General features: G+C 35.4%; 1 protein-coding gene across 1 annotated transcript in view; it reads right to left on the bottom strand.

Moving 5' to 3' along the window:
* LOC133519058 (agrin-like) overlaps nt 1-16,369 on the bottom strand; it is a 267,117-nt gene that overhangs the window by 182,559 nt on the left and 68,189 nt on the right. The window lies entirely within an intron of this gene.

Here is a 16,369-nt window from a genome sequence, read left to right as displayed (position 1 = left end):
AAAGAATATTTGTAGCCGTACATGCAATTATTGGTGTAATAAAAACATTGACTTACCTATTTGATAATAAACGTGAAGTATTACAATACAGATGTTATTTTCAGGAAACAAAACTATAATAAATAATAATGTTTGCATATTCATGCTTGACAGGTTTTGGAACGTTCCCTTTTTATCATTGTTTTGGTCTACTTAAACTGACTACTAAGCGACTGCTGTCACTGTGTGCGTAAATGACATTGTGTGAGTAAACGTCATTGAAAATATCTCCGTCTTTCTTTGAGCCTTGTGTGCGATAGGGACACAGTTGACAATCGGTGTTAATGTGAACGTTATTGTATAGGGCGTATGGTTTGGTAAACAAGATGAAACTTATGACCTTTCGTCATGAATCGTATGTCCCTACGTGCCATGAGGAGAACAACCTCCTTCTGAATTCTGGTACCCTGGTACTTTTAGATTGACAATTGTCTTATTTAAGTCTAAGTCCCTACTATGTATCTAATATGTCCCCAGTAGCTACTATGTATCCATTGTGTATCCAGTAGCTACTAGGTATCCAGTGTGTCCCCGTTATGTCCCCATTGTGTCGCTAGTAAAGGCATATAAAAGGGCCGGTGAGAGCAGTCGGGATTCATTCATTCTTTGACCATCGGACTAGCAGTATCTCTGGCTTTGGGTAAGTGAAGTTTCTCTACTATTCTTTCTATTTGTTTGTGTTTGCTGGGAATTATCCTGGTAAATCTAAACTTGTAGGATTGTGTCTGTGTTTGGTTTTGCGATTTCATCGTAATGCTAAACTTGGGCTATGGTGGAGATACTTTACTTCCTTATTTGTGTTACTATATTGTGATTTTTCTGTTAGCAAAATCTAACTTCGTTATTTACTATCTTTCTATGGTATTAGTTTGATATTTTATAAAGCCAGATCACTGTTTGGACTAACAGTTTGTCCATCTAAGCGGTTTCTCCCTAACGGTGCCAAACTGAAGCCGTTTAGAAGTCTTTAGCTCCAAGTTGAGAGGACTTGGCGTCTCTTCTTTACCAACATAAGAGGCGAGCATACTCTCCCTAGTCTCAAAGTCCAGCTGTTAGATGAATGTGAGGGCATCACGTGCGTGCCATTGGGAGTAATCCCTACTCACTGAAGTCTGCAGTAATTGAGGCTAGGTCTCTTATTAAATATATTTATATATTTCGGTGCTCTGGTTCGTGCTTGTGCTGGTTGCAGGGAAAACTTCTGTCGTGATTGATACCAAACACAAACAAAGTCTTAGTCATGGCAGCGTTTCCCATGTGGCTAGTGCGGGTGTGGGCTAGGATGCCGATGTTTTTATATACATGCTAGGGCGGTCTATTCTCATCCACCGTGCCCACGTGGCGATGAGGAGGGGGCCAATCACACAGACACTAGGGTTTGCTATACCTCGGTTTTGTCGGCCGAATGCTTACAGCTTAGACTTAGGGATACACTTGTGTATGTTCCAAACCACTAGATCAATGGTAAGTACGATCTGTGGTCTGGACATACTAGATTAGGGACTAAGGGTAGGAATAGAGTAGAGTCACACACACTGTTATAGGGTCTCTCTTAGGTTTGGTCTATAAAGTTGATTGATTGGTGTATATTTCTCTTTTAAAGGTTCTAATGACGTGAAGCTATGGTTTTATAGCTTGTACTAATGCTAATATTGAGTGAAATATTGGTAATGGAGTCCAATTACCTAACTGTTACTTATCCTGAGTGGAAAATTGAAGGTTACCTGTGAAATCTTATATCTATTTATTTTCATTTCTGGGTTTTTTAGTGTAGAGACGAAGTACCGAGTATTGCAAACAGGTGCTAAGGTAAATTCAATTCTTAAATATCAAGTTGGGTTTAGGAACACAGGCTATTCTGGAATTAAGGAATGGTTTGTTTTAGAGACCCTTTGGCAGGCGAGCGCAGTCCATTGGAAACTTTGAGTGGAATAATGCTCAACTTGATATTTCGATCTCATAAAGTACAATAATGAGCCAAATTTGTACTTCGTTTATACATTTGAAAGGCCTGGGAATTCAGCCTACCTTTAGCTATGGGGACTGGGTAATGGCTTAGTAGCCTTAGCTTTTGGATATGAAAAAAATAAGTAAATGGTGGTCTGACGAATACTTATCGCTTCTCTTCGCCAGCCCTAGGATTGCATAGGTTTCGAAGCGTTGGTCATAGCCCGTCTGGCTAATAGGGTAGGAGTAGGTGGCCCGATTGATATTGCTAATCGGAGTAGGAGTCTTCAGACCTGCATCTAGCATTAAAGGCAGCACGTGTGATATATTCATACCTCGTTTAGAAGATGATAGGATTGATAGGTAATAATATTTAATCTGATTATAATAGTGTGTAAATGGGCTTATCCCAGGAGTGCTGCTTCAATGTTACCCCGAAGACTTAATAGGAGTAGCAGGATTATACCAAAAATATTTTTATATTTATATCATCATATACGCTGCAATACTATTTTTATATTTATTTTATCTTACATGCTGCAATACTTTTCTAATGAATTATAAAATTATATTTTATATTACATTAAAATCACATTGACGTTTCTGTAACTTAAGGCTACACCCGACGCCAACGACTCGCGCATTTGGGCGGAGCCTATACCCTTAACCGGGACATTGCTATAAACTTTTAGTTTATTATACCTATATTTCCTTTTTACTCATAAGGTGTCATGTTTAATATAGAAATGGTTCTGAGTATCTTGGTTTTACGGTGTTTCGCAGGAGGTGGAATCTTAACATAATTTCCTTTAAATAATTTCTCATCAACATAATAGGTATATTATTATAGTACAGTAAATATCAGATCTTTAACATCTAGGTAATAAACAATTAGGTAAAATCAAAGTCCAAGATTTAGTTGTTACTCATTAAAGAATCTAGGGTTCCGCGGTTCACTTCGAGGGGTCCTAACCTTTAACTAGACGATCACTTGGCCAAATTATTGTTGGGGTAAAATTATGAGGGTAGAATTTAAGGGTGGTATCAATTTTAAAGGTGGGGTAGATTGGGGAGTAGGTGGGGGAAGTTACAGCTGTAACAAAAATAGTGGGGATCTATCAAAAACATTTTTCTTCTACTTTTTCCTAATCAGAACACGATACGGAAAAGCTCTTAAACGGATCCCCACTATTTTTGTTCTCTTTTTATTCCACGACGGTGGCAAGCAAGCATACGGCCCGCCTGATGGTAAGCAGTCACCGTAGCCTATGGACGCCTGCAACTCCAGAGGTGTTACATGCGCGTTGCCGACCCTTTAAAAATCTGTACACTCCTTTTTTGAAGAACCTCATACTGTAGACCCTCGGGAAAACCTCGGCAGGTAGCTCATTCCACAACCAGAGCGTTTCAGCATTCTTTTATTAGAAATCTGCATTCTAGTGAACGTGAAAACGCAAACTATTATGTAAATGAGGAATCAGTACCCCTAGTGTAAATTCAATCGACATCATAACGTGACGAACGCGTTTGCGTTAAGTCTCATTTTGTATAGGATTTTGAGTTTCCAAAACGTCCCGCTTGGCGCGCTCTTTCTAAATCACATACAAAATGAGACTAAACGCAAACGCGTACGTCACGTTTCGAAATCGAATTTATTTACACTAGGGGTACAGAGTAGCCGATAAGTATTGCAAAATTACGATATTATTGATCCACTTAAGAGACGAAAAAAGTTAGATATATAGGCAATTTGCTTGTCAAGATATTGATTTCTGGTTAAGCAGTATAGCTAATATTGAATTACAGTTAATAATATATACAGTAAAGTGAAGTACAGTTAATAATATTCGGTCATGAATATAATCTCGGTTACTAAACAAAAGTTTAGATATATAAAATCACGGCGACACTAAATCCTGCTTCTTCCTTCTTCCTAGCGTTGTCCCGGCACATTTCCACGGCTCATGGGAGCCTGGGGTCCGCATGACAACTAATCCCAAGATTTCGCGTAGGCACTAGTTTTTTCGAAAGCGACTACCTTCTGATCATTAAAAAATCCGCAAGCGTGTATAAAATTAATTGAAGTAGTTATTATGTTTAAAATATATACAAGCAGTTTTAGAATTATCCATCCATATATTTCCATCTTTAGAATTTTCACAACTTTTAGGGCAAAAATCAGGATCACTATTGAGCTACGAGTCAATATATTGTATATTATGAGTAAGGTAGATATTATGATCTGACAAACTTACCAATTAAAATGAATCTTCGATTTTCAGACCCTTGGAAATTTTGTTTAGACCAAATAGGTACTTAACGCAGTCAAAATATTTGAAACGGTCATTGAAGTCGATGAAACCTTTATCGTCGATTCAAGGGTAAACTCTATGTTTCATTCAACTCAAATTTAGTTAACGTTTCAGTTATGATAATGTTATTTTTATACTCGCTTTTAAGCTCGTTGTGATTTACTCAAACATGATTCAAGATAATTATTAATTTACAGTAGAAATAACAAGAGGCTGTTGAATTACAAAAGACGGAAATATTAAAGGCGACGGCAAGACCCACGTTTATTAAAACAGGATGAGACTGAAGTTTAGAATGGCGGCGTTAAAACGCCGGGAGTACCAACCTTTCATTCTAGCCGGTGTTCGTATGGCTTACCGAGGCCAACCGCAAGAAGTTTTTTTTGACAAAAAATTAATTTTTGACACAAGCTTTTATCGCTTCCTGTACTTTTCTTCCAACAGGCAACTTACACCCGTCGAGACAATTCTAACAAACTCCATACACAAGTAAGTTACATTGTTGTAACACAGAGTTCCCATTACCACGTCCTGTCCGCATCATTAAATATGGTACCATAGTACTAGTCACTGAACTTACATATGTATGCAATTTTCAGCTTCATTGGAAGCCGGGAAACTAACACTAACCGGGCAAGTTAAATAAAATGTTGTAAGAAGACTCATCTTCGAATACAGTGGGAGCAAAGGAAAAAAAACCGGTCAAGTGCGAGTTCGATTAACTCGCGCACCGAGGGTTCCGTACAAACTTTCAATTATCTTGTGTAACTACAAAGGCAAAAGACTTTTGATCAGAAGTACCTATACTAAGTATAATTTTGTACAGCGCCATCTATCGCTCTAAGTAATTTGCGCCATGTAATGCATGTATGTTGGTTTTTCGAGGATAATTCTCTATCATGTTAACCGATTCCAAAACTTATTCTTTTATTTGAAAAAGGGTGCCTTTAATGTTATCTCATAGAAATTTCAAGTGTAATAAACACACGTAAAGTTGGTTAAATTGCAAACTGAATAGGAAAATATTTTTTTTTTATAAAAAAAAAATTATCAGGACAGAGGTCTGATCATATTTCTTCTGTAAAGTTTGTAGTTAAGAATTTGGAGATAAGGAGGGTGTGGAAATGGTATTTTTATTTCACATTTTCCTTCATAAACCTTTTTTTTTACTATAAAAAAAGAAATATAAGTTTGGAATGTACAATTTGAGCTATTTTAAATGATACCCCACTTGACCTAGTCAATAGACTTTGAAATTTTGCCCCCCCCCCCCCCCCTCTCTTTATATTGGGCATTTTCCATACTTAATAAAAAAATACTTTCAAAGTGTCCGGGTTAGCGTTGTTCATAACTATTCCAAATTTCAAATCGATAGCTTAAGTGTGGTTCTCGAGATATTTAGCGATGAGACAGACAGACAGACGGACGGACGGAGTCGCACCATAAGGGTTCCTTTCGTACCTTTTGGTACGGAACCCTAAAAACAAGTTACAATACATGTATAATCAAAAATAGTCACGAAATATTCAAATATTTTGTATATGTATTTTTCGTAATGACCATATAGTGCGCGGTATGACCCATAACTAGGTAGGTACGTAACTCTGGAGAGCCGAAACAGGTGTTATGCATTAGAGATGAACAGCGTGGTACGCGGCCAGCGGCTGTCAAAGATTGGTTGTATTAGACAGTGAGACTTCTGTATCTATTCTAACCCCTTATTCCTTATGCATAAAACTTGGCAACCTCTTACAAACCTCTGTTAAATTGTGTTTCTTTCTAACAATCAAAAATGTAAAAATGTCGGATAGAGAAACGGTTATCATCAATTGGTCAGATTTGAAAAACGTTTATGAATAATGACATATGTCTTGTCTACGAAACAGTGTGTATAATTCGTGTCAACCAGGATGACGCGCAGATTGGTCAAATCTATCCTCTAATACCATTACAATACGAGTCAAGGCACGCGTCGTCGTGAATGACATGATCTAAAAAACCATTTATTTAAATAGGTTGTAGGGGAACTGAAGTAATGTCACTAATGACATGCAGTTTAGCTTCTGAGCCTATTTGGTGGCATTCAATTATTTAATAATAAAATAATAAACTTCCCCCTTATTTTTGCAGTCGGTTAAAGGCCTTTGCAACACTACTATATGTAAAAAAAAAACCAAAACGGTTTTGTTTGATGGCACTGTTATTCCAGTAACTAAACAAGTGGAAGATCTCGGCCTTGTATTAGATTCTAGCCTTACCTGGAATGACCAAGTCTCTCAAATAAGTCGGAAAGTTTCAGGAACATTGCGTTATCTCTATAAATTTAAGAATTTTCTCCTAGTAGGACTAAGAAAGAAATTACTTGTGCAGGCTCTAATTTTGCCAGTTATTGACTATGCGGATTAGATGGCGCCATTAGTAATTTCGGAGTCAGATTAAATAAGTTACATAAAATTTAACTTTTGTTACTTCATCTCTAACTGGTCACCAACACAGGTATGCAGTGGGAAATAAGAGTTTTCAGAAGAAATTGTACCATTAACTTTTTTTCAATAAACTAAAAATGTGTGGGTTATAATATCGACTCAAAATCACGAGGACTATGAATAAAAATAAGACAAAAGTGTCTGGGGAGGGGTTTACCCAAATTTTGGGTATCCATTTGAGACGGTACCTACATACAAAATATATTTGAAAATGCGTGTCAAAATTGTCGATTTTTTTCGGATTTTTTTTAAATCGTGGGTTTGAGTTAAAAAAAAAACAATATGTTAAGCTTTTCGAAAGAAAGGTAAATGATACACTTTTTTCTGAACATGCTCATATTCACTGCGAGCAGCAAATCTGCATGGACACATTATGATTAATGAATAAATTCATTCATAAAGTAGCCGTGCAAATTGCAGCTGGGTGGTTCTAGAACAACACACAAAAGCGATGTTCATAGTTCGCAATCTATCAGAAAAATAGAGATATGTTTTTATTTATTATTAAAACTCCATATTTACGCCAATATTAGTACGATTGCAATTGAATGGAGTATTCCAGTATTCTCTTTTTTATATGAGTCCCTACATTATCCAAGGTAAATTTGAAAAATAAATCTATCTATGTAGTTTAAACATATTTCTGCATCGTTTGTACATTCAATTTTCTAACTATCAAAACCAATAATAAAACGCCGGAGGGAAATGCAGCAGTGATGATAGCTTTACTGGAGGCAGGTTCAACTTCTTTTAATGACAGCCCATTATATGACGATCTATTCACAACTTACAAACTTTTTTATTCTGTGCATATCTCGGTGCTTGTAAAATATCAAATACTTATATTCGGCTAAAGTTTTTATCGTCAATTGGTATGATGACCCTGCCGACTACCTTTACTAAAGGCCTAGAGACAAGGGATATGTATGTATCACGAATTTTATACTATAAAGACGTTGACTGTATTTAAAATAAATTAATTCTTATCATGTAAGAAATAAAGCACTAAATTTTTTTTAGAAAAAATCAGCCAAGACCATGTTGGGCCATGCTCAGTGTAGGGTTCCGTAGTTACCATTCTGTCAGAATAGGCTAAACGGGGGCTAATAGTAAGTATCATGAGCATTACAAATGTTTTTTTTTTCTTATTTATTGGATCCATTGTTCAAAAGTTAGATGAGGAGAACACATTTTTTTTTCTTTCGGAGTGACTATTTTTTGCAAATATTCATTTTATCAAAAAAAAAAAATTGTTTTTGAAAGACCGATCCAACGATACCGCACACCATTGGGCCAAAGATATTTAAAAAAAACCATTTATACCCTAAAACAATTTTGTTGTTTTTATTTTACCGTTCTGTCGCCATTCATGATTTATGTATCCATGCCAAATCGCAGCTTTCTAGCACTAACGATCACAGAACAAAGCCGCGGACAGACGGAGACGGACATGGTGAAACTACAAGGGTTCCTAGTGGACTATGGAACGCTAAAAAGTGCAGTTAATTTTTAGCACAGTTTCTATTTAATAAATCAGAAAGAACTATAAAGAGTAGTTAACTCGACCGTGACGTGACTTGTTCTGTATTTCATATAAATTTTACAGTGGCTAGTCGTTTAGTTTCACAGTTCGAAAAGTCAAATATCATGTGACGTTTCACGGGTAAAGGTACCGTATGGGGGTTGACACTTACGCTTTTATTAACGGTGCTACGCGACGTAAGCGCCGGTCACCATAAGGTACCTCTTAAATGTCATATACCTACGACTCGTTGAACGTCACATATTATCATTATCAAGGTTCCTTTCTGTGCCCGAGTAGTAGTGTAACGCCTTTATCCCCATAATAAAAGTTTTTTTTTTACTTTTAAACCATGTCGAACGTTTTCCTAAGAAATCCAAATAAATATATTTCAAATAATTATGTTATGGTGATTCATTTGAGAGCGAATCATATTTCCCGAAAGACCTATTTCAATCTTAAATCGGATTGCTAAGGTAGAAATAAAATTGACACGTAGGTATGTGGTCGATGAATTGTACCATGCCTGCAAAAGGGTTATCTGAGAACATTAGGTACATAACCATAATCATGAGATGAATATTTACATGATCACTTGCCTACACCAAACTACAAATATATCGCTGCATCACGCTCAAACACGTCACGCAAGTCCCGCTGAACGCTTGCCGGGATCGTAGAAGCATTTCAATTTTAAAAATATGCTCTTTAGGTGCAGGAGGTTCGTGGAGGAGAGGGGAGTTTTCGAAAAGTCGTAGCGTTTTTTTAGTTCACAATACGGGTGCCAAAATTTTAATTAGCCATCTTGAGGCCTTTTTTGAGTGACTTTATAGATTCGAATCCTGAGTTTTTGACTTACGCTCGATTCAAAAAAATCACAAATATACACTTCTATGGTCTAATATGCACTTTAAACATTTGTAACAAATTTTTTATAAAAGCTAAAAATATGAAAATTTCTTCTAAAAATCGGCAATGTCATGTTTGAGAGAACTTATCGATTACTTTTAATTTATTTAGGGCCTGTTTAACAATATCCAAGTAAAGTCCTGAATAAGCTACTTGCCACTTATCAGACGAATAAAGTCATCGAGAAGAGAGAGAGAGAGCTGAGAGAAGAGCACAAACTTACTGGGCCTTAACTAGATAAGTGCTATTCTCAATCCATCTCCATCGCGTTTTATACCTACTGGTGCGAGTGGGATCCACTGTGATGAATATTGAATCAAGATCATGTTTTTAAAATTGGAATTGAGCTGCGTGACTCCACAGAATCCACTTCATTTCTGTTACTCTTGATTATCATAATCATTTCCATAGCGCGCTATGTGCTGATAATAGGACCTAATTATTGTCCTTTGTGTTTTCGAACAGGATTTCTTTAGGGTACGGTAGAATACCTTAATATATTCTTTTTATATTATTAAGCTTATTGTACAATCACCTGCAATAATATGTTACACAACGAAGGTCGCATAAATATCTGACACGATTTTATTTGTAGAGCTATAAGAGCATACCACATATTTTAACGCCTTCGAAGAGTAACCTATTATTGCAGGTATTGGACTGTACCTACTATATACTCACTTGATGATTGGAGTAGGTTGGATGAGGTCTAAGGTACGGTACAGTCGAGTTCGTTGGCAGTGTCCCACCTTTAGGGCAAGACGAGAGAGTGAACGTTCTTATTAGTTACCTGTAAACAATATAAAAAGTTAATGTTAATACATCATCATGTTTATTTTTACATTTACAATAAACTTATAATTTTCAGCAAATACGTCCTGTACTTATGTTTTCAGTTTAAAGTAGGCTAATATATTTTTATTAAGTCAAAAATCATTGTATTCTATCTTTATTGCGGAACCCGCTCTTACCAGTTATTTTTTATAAAACCATTTAAATCAAGTCACGTTCGCTTCGGTGAGAGCAACCATATCTGTACCTATTATAATGTATGAATAATGTATAATTAAGTAAATTTGGGCTATCCATATTTACTCGTAAACTATAAGTAAACAAAATCGAAAATTAATACAGCCTATGTGATATTCATTGTTTGTGCGATGCATTTAATGAAAAGTCAACAAAGGTGTTAATAGCGTATTTATTTGTTCTTGAACAATTATTGAATAATTCTCTAGTAACTACGAGTATAGCATTGAGAGTTGAAGAGCCAGGTTATACTCTTATACTCAAATTAATAGTCATTTGACTTGAGTATTATGTATACCCAAAGGATACATATATAAATAAATCTCGAAGTATGAAGAAAAGCGAATGAAACGAATTAGAGTGATAAATATTCCAAAAAAAACAAATACAGTTTTATGTCGATACACGACTCTCGTGTGAAGAATCTGTAAAGAAAAATCATTAATTATTATGCACACAAGCTGTTAACAAGTGTCCGTATATTCATTCCATTGTTAATTTAGAACTTAAGAAATAATTTTGTTATACATGATGTATCCGATATATAATGTTACTTGGACAATTTTTTATATATTGTACCAATATGCGTTAATATTGAAATAAGTCCGCTTGTATGTTGCTTTTTTACGCTAAAACAGTTAAACATTGAGCCCTTTTGAATAAGTAACTTCGACGTAAAATGTGGAGTATTTTAACATTAAGCTGCTTTTTAGGATTCGTAGAAAAATAAAATATTCTTAAACTTGTATTGCCTTAGGAAAATATTTCAGTAGGTAGCAACATTTTTGTCTCAAAGGAATATATTAGACCTCCTGCTCTCACATAAATCCGACAGAGCCAGAATACGCCACATAAACTTGATTTATATTTTGTGACCTAAGGTAACCCGGAGCAGAACCAGGTTTGGGGCAAGATGGAAAATTCATGTGACTGGAACACGTCATCTGACTACAGTTAACCTGCACTGGTCAAATGATAGAAATATGTCGCCGTTTATTTTGGCACTCAGAAGACGAAGAAACTATTTTAGGTAAGGTAAGGATGGGTAAGCGGTTGTGGCCGAGTAGATATGACGTCCCTTTCAATCCGGAGCTCGCGGGTTCAAATCCTGGCTCATAGCAATGAGTTTTTCGGAACTTATGTACGAAATATCATTTGATATTTACCACTAGCTTTTCGGTGAAGGAAAACATCGTGAGGAAATCTGCATACATCTGTTAAGAAATTCAATGGTGTATGTGAAGTCCCCAATCCGCATTGGACGTATCCCAGCAGTGGGACGTATATGGGCTGAATTATTATTATTATTTGAGGTGGGGTAAGACAAACAGAATTTATTTTGCTCGGGCTGAGACAAACAGTATGAGAATGCCATACTTGTGTGTGTCTTGCCTCGGTCATAGTCTTACCCCACCTTACCGTAAAGCTAAAAGATAACCATCGTGTTATAGTTATCGATCAAGATATACATTTAGGCAAGTTTATCAATATTTTCAGTCTAAGATCAATCTTTTATTTTTGCAACTGTTGAACCGATTTAGGTTTGAACACAAAAGTTCGATGAGGCACAATGTTTAGGCACGGGCAATGGATATGCTAACCATTTTATGCAGTCCTTTTAAAGTAGATCTATAAATGTTGCTCTCTAAGTAGAAGCTACTTTATCATTGCGTTAAATCTTAGATACCCCGTTTTGCCCTGGTCTCCTCTATGTTAACTTGGCTATTATATTCCAGTTTGAATCAGAAACTTCACATACGGTTATTTTTCAAATAATTTTTACTTCTAAATTCAGGTTTTTACATGTGTAACCTAACAATTCTGTACAAAACTGAAATTAACCATTAGTCAATTTTAGTATTTAATTCAATGTACACAACTTTCAAAGATTTGTTATCAAAATTTTGAAGTAGTTATAAATTATGCATAAACAATGTGAAACATAAACACTCGTAGGTACTAAAACACTCGCTCCCTATAATGGAGTTTGCTAATTAGAAATGCCTTTCCTCAGATGAACTGGCGCATGGATGTTGAGAGAAACTCATATAAATAAACATTAATGACTTGAATATTTCCGAACAAATCTTTTGTACATAGAGCGTACGAAGCGAATCTTTTGTGAATAAATACATTTATTGAATCAAATGTTACGAGTAAGAATTTTGAATAGCTTGTATAAATATCTTGTATGTATATTATCGCCTAGTACGTTGCATAGTATCGTGTGTTACTTACGGCCCGATTCGAAGAATGAGATAGGATGACGATAAGAACTGTTTCAGATAATTTCTCATTTAGTTATCGTTTGTATGTCGTATAATTGATAGAAGCAGCTCAATTCGGGCAACCAATGTCACTTTGACGTTAGAAATATCGTAGATAGATCTTGTTGGGATTACAGCGAAATCGAAATAAACGTCAATTTTGACATGTCGTCTAGCTATCGATCTTTTAAAGATCTTTCCAAGATCTTAAACTTGTCTTAATCATTCTTCGAATCGGGCCGTTAGTTTGGGGCTAGGTCGATCTATGTAAGATTGTCCCCAAATATTAATATTTTTATGTATTTATTTATCTGCCAAGCACGAAAATGAGTGGATTATGCATCTAGTTTACTTATGCCAAATTCAAATTATCATTCTGCAGTTGCGCGTAGACATAATAATTATTTATCTTGTTTTTTTAACCGACTTCAAGATTTCAAAAGAGGAGGTTATCAATTCGGTTGTATGTTTTTTTTATTGTTTGTTACTCCATAACTCCGTCATTTCTGAACCGATTTTGAAAATTATTTTTTTGTTTGAATTCATATATATACAGATTGGTCCCGTTTTTGTCAAAACTCAGTTCTGATGATGGAATCCATGAGGAATCAAGGGAACTCTTCAAATGTGAAAGGCATACATATAGAGATTTTTGTATTTTCTGTAACAAATCAAGCATTTACATTTAAAAAAGTGACATTTGATGAAGTGGAACTGCTGATGATGATCAGAATGGAACTCTTCAATAACGCATAGTACACGTTTGGCGATGTCTCCTCTTCGCTGTGTTTGTTAAGTAAATTAAATTTTCAAAACAAATTTTTGGCAAGTTCGAGTTCTGATGATGGGGTCCATGAGGAATCAAGGGAACTCTTCAAATATGGAAGGCATACATATAGTGATTTTTGTATTTTCTATGACAAATCAAGCATTTACATTAAAAAAATGTGCTATTTGATGAAGTGGAACTGCTGATGATGATCAGAATGGAACTCTTCAACGACGCATAGTAAACATTTGGCGATTTCTCCTCTTCGCTGTGTTTGTTAAGTAAATTAGATTTTCAAGACAAATTTTTGTCGGGTCGAGTTCTGACGATGGGGTCCATGAGGAATCGAGTGAACTCTTCAAATGTGAAAGTGATTTTTGTATTTTCTTTAACAAATCAAGCATTTACGTTTAAATAAGTGACATTTGATGAAGTGAAACTGCTGATGATGATCAGAATCGTACTATTCAACGACGCATAGTACACGTTTGGTGATTTGTCCTCTTCGCTGTGTTTGTTAAGCAAATTAGATTTTCAAGACAAATTTTTGTCAAGTTCGAGTTCTGACGATGGGGTCCATGACTTTCATGAGGATTCGAGGGAACTCCTCAAATGTTAAAGGCATATATATAGTGATCTTAGTATTTTCATCAACAAATCAAGTATTTACATTTGTAGAAGTGAGATTTGATGAAGTGGAACTGCTGATGATGAACAGAACGGAACTCTTCAATGATGCATAGTTCACGTTTGGCAATTTGGTCTCTTTGCCAAGCAGTTAGGTTTTCAAGGCACATTTTTAGATTTCTATCCTATTTAGTTTTTTTGTAATAATTATCTGATGCTTTATTTCATGCATGGTGTGAAATAATTTATCTTAAATACAGTGGAATACCTTATTGCGGGTATCTTACCAGTCAACCATAGGGCAAATCTGAAATGTGTCAAGGTGGGTGCAGTGGCAAAAAAAAACATGTTACCTCCTTTTCTACATAATTAGGCGTAGGACGCTGTCTTTTAAATTTCATTGTATGAAATCTAAAATCAACAATAATCGTTCTTTCACCGGTCTCCCTCATTGAAGTCGGTTTTTTTTTCTATAAATTATTTTTTTTTAATTTCGAGTGAACCGCCATAGATTTTTAATACAAGAAAACATTACTTCTGGAGAACACGAGTTTAATATTTTTACTCTTGTATGGAAGATCACAAAAGATAAAAAGTGGTATAAAAATTAAGTAGATAATATGTGATAAAATTTATAATGTAATAGGACATTTCCGAAAGTTGCACGTTAAACTTTTTATCATCCCATTTCATAGCGCTTCAGTGGGAATTTTGCTCGTACATATCGGAATTTCCTGTCGAATTTGTGAGCATCGTAGATTGGTTCACTAAATGGATACGGGATGGGGCCCGCGCCATTGCCGATGATTAACTGCCCACATACATAGGCTTCCTTGTCGCAATGGGAAATAAAAAGTAGCATAAGAACCATAAACCTTTCAGTTCCATCCAAAATTATACTCGCTTTGCATTTTAGTACGTTGTAGTACAAGATACAAGAACTACAACTGCCTACTAGAACAGGGAATTTATGTTAATACTAAACACTCTCGTAGTAGTCGAGCCGGAATTTCTGCAGCTAGAACTACAATATTGCCGTGTACTTTCTTGGACATTAGAATATAAGTTGGTCTTTAATAAAGACGCAGACATTTTGAATTTCTGGAGGCAAAAGGTGGCGCATCCTAAGGATAGAAGGATAAAGGCGCTTCGTTAGGGACTCCGCGTAAAAAAACTTAAGCAAAATTGTGTACTCTGGCTGCCTACGTAATATCCAGAAAGATGTATTATTGCTAGCTATTTTGCAGTATCTGTGTGTCCCGTCTTCCGCCAAGAATGCACAAGTTTACTGAAGTTTACTGCTCGGTACTAATTAATTTCACTGGAGCTAAAACAACATATTTCTATTTATATGTATATATTACATAAAACAACATAAAAATGTATAACAGTTAACTCAGTTAATTCTCAATAGTATTGAATAATGTCAAATTCCGTGCCATTGATATTTATATTTTAATACCTAAATTTGTATTGTCATATTTACATCTGCCTGAGAGAGCTATTGGTAACTAGTAATAGGTACATATTACCAAGCATTTCGTGTCCTTGGAATGCAATTATACACGTTGCTTACAAGGAACCCGAAAGATTTTAACCACGCATTTCTGAGGCCAAAGGAAACTAAAAAATTTAAATGAGTTTATGTAAATTTTGCCAAAAAATAATATTTTTATTTGTTTCCGTTTTTTCGATTTTTTTTATGCATACGAAGTAAATGTTATTGCTAAAAATATCACTTAAAATATTTGTATTTTAAGTGATAAATAAATTGGTATTAAATGTAAAACTAGGCGAATTCCAGAAAAAGTATGGGACATTTTTGTCTTTAAATATGATAAATATTTACACTGTTAAAAAATTTCCTCGTGAGCACCGTGTATGTGCTAAAGTTTTATGAATGCTCTTAAAAATTATCTACTTCAGATCCCAAGAACAACATGGTGTAGAGATCTGGGAATAGAAATGTGTCACATGACTTAAAAGTACCTATAACGAACTCGTCACTTTCGGGAAGTATTATCATTATAACTAGCTGGGTTCTCCACGTCTTCCCGAATGATCCAGCATTCCAACAATGAATGAAAAAAAAAAATTAAATTTTTCTTGCTAAATTTTCAATAGTATTAGTGAAATGAAGGCTGACTAGTTAGCAATAAGAAAATACCGTGCGGTCCGTGAAATTAAATATGTATCAAGGAATATAGAATGTTGCATAGCTGATATATATAAGTGGCCTAGTTAATTAAATTTAATCTTGAGCCAATACCCACGCGTGGGATAGCGCGTTGGAAACGATAATTGATATTGCAGTACCGAGAAGATGAGATGAATATTCATACTACCACAGGTAGCGGCAACTGCTCGTTCCCAGCTATTGAGACGTCTTCAATTCATTATTATGAGCTGCATCCACAATGGCGATTGTTGCCTTTTAATAAGGATTTATCCTGAATTAACCC

This window comes from Cydia pomonella, chromosome 6 (assembly GCF_033807575.1).
Source record: "Cydia pomonella isolate Wapato2018A chromosome 6, ilCydPomo1, whole genome shotgun sequence".
Classification (NCBI taxonomy): domain Eukaryota; kingdom Metazoa; phylum Arthropoda; class Insecta; order Lepidoptera; family Tortricidae; genus Cydia; species Cydia pomonella.
Note: the sequence above shows the minus strand (reverse complement) of the source record. Positions and strands in the feature narration are given on the sequence as shown.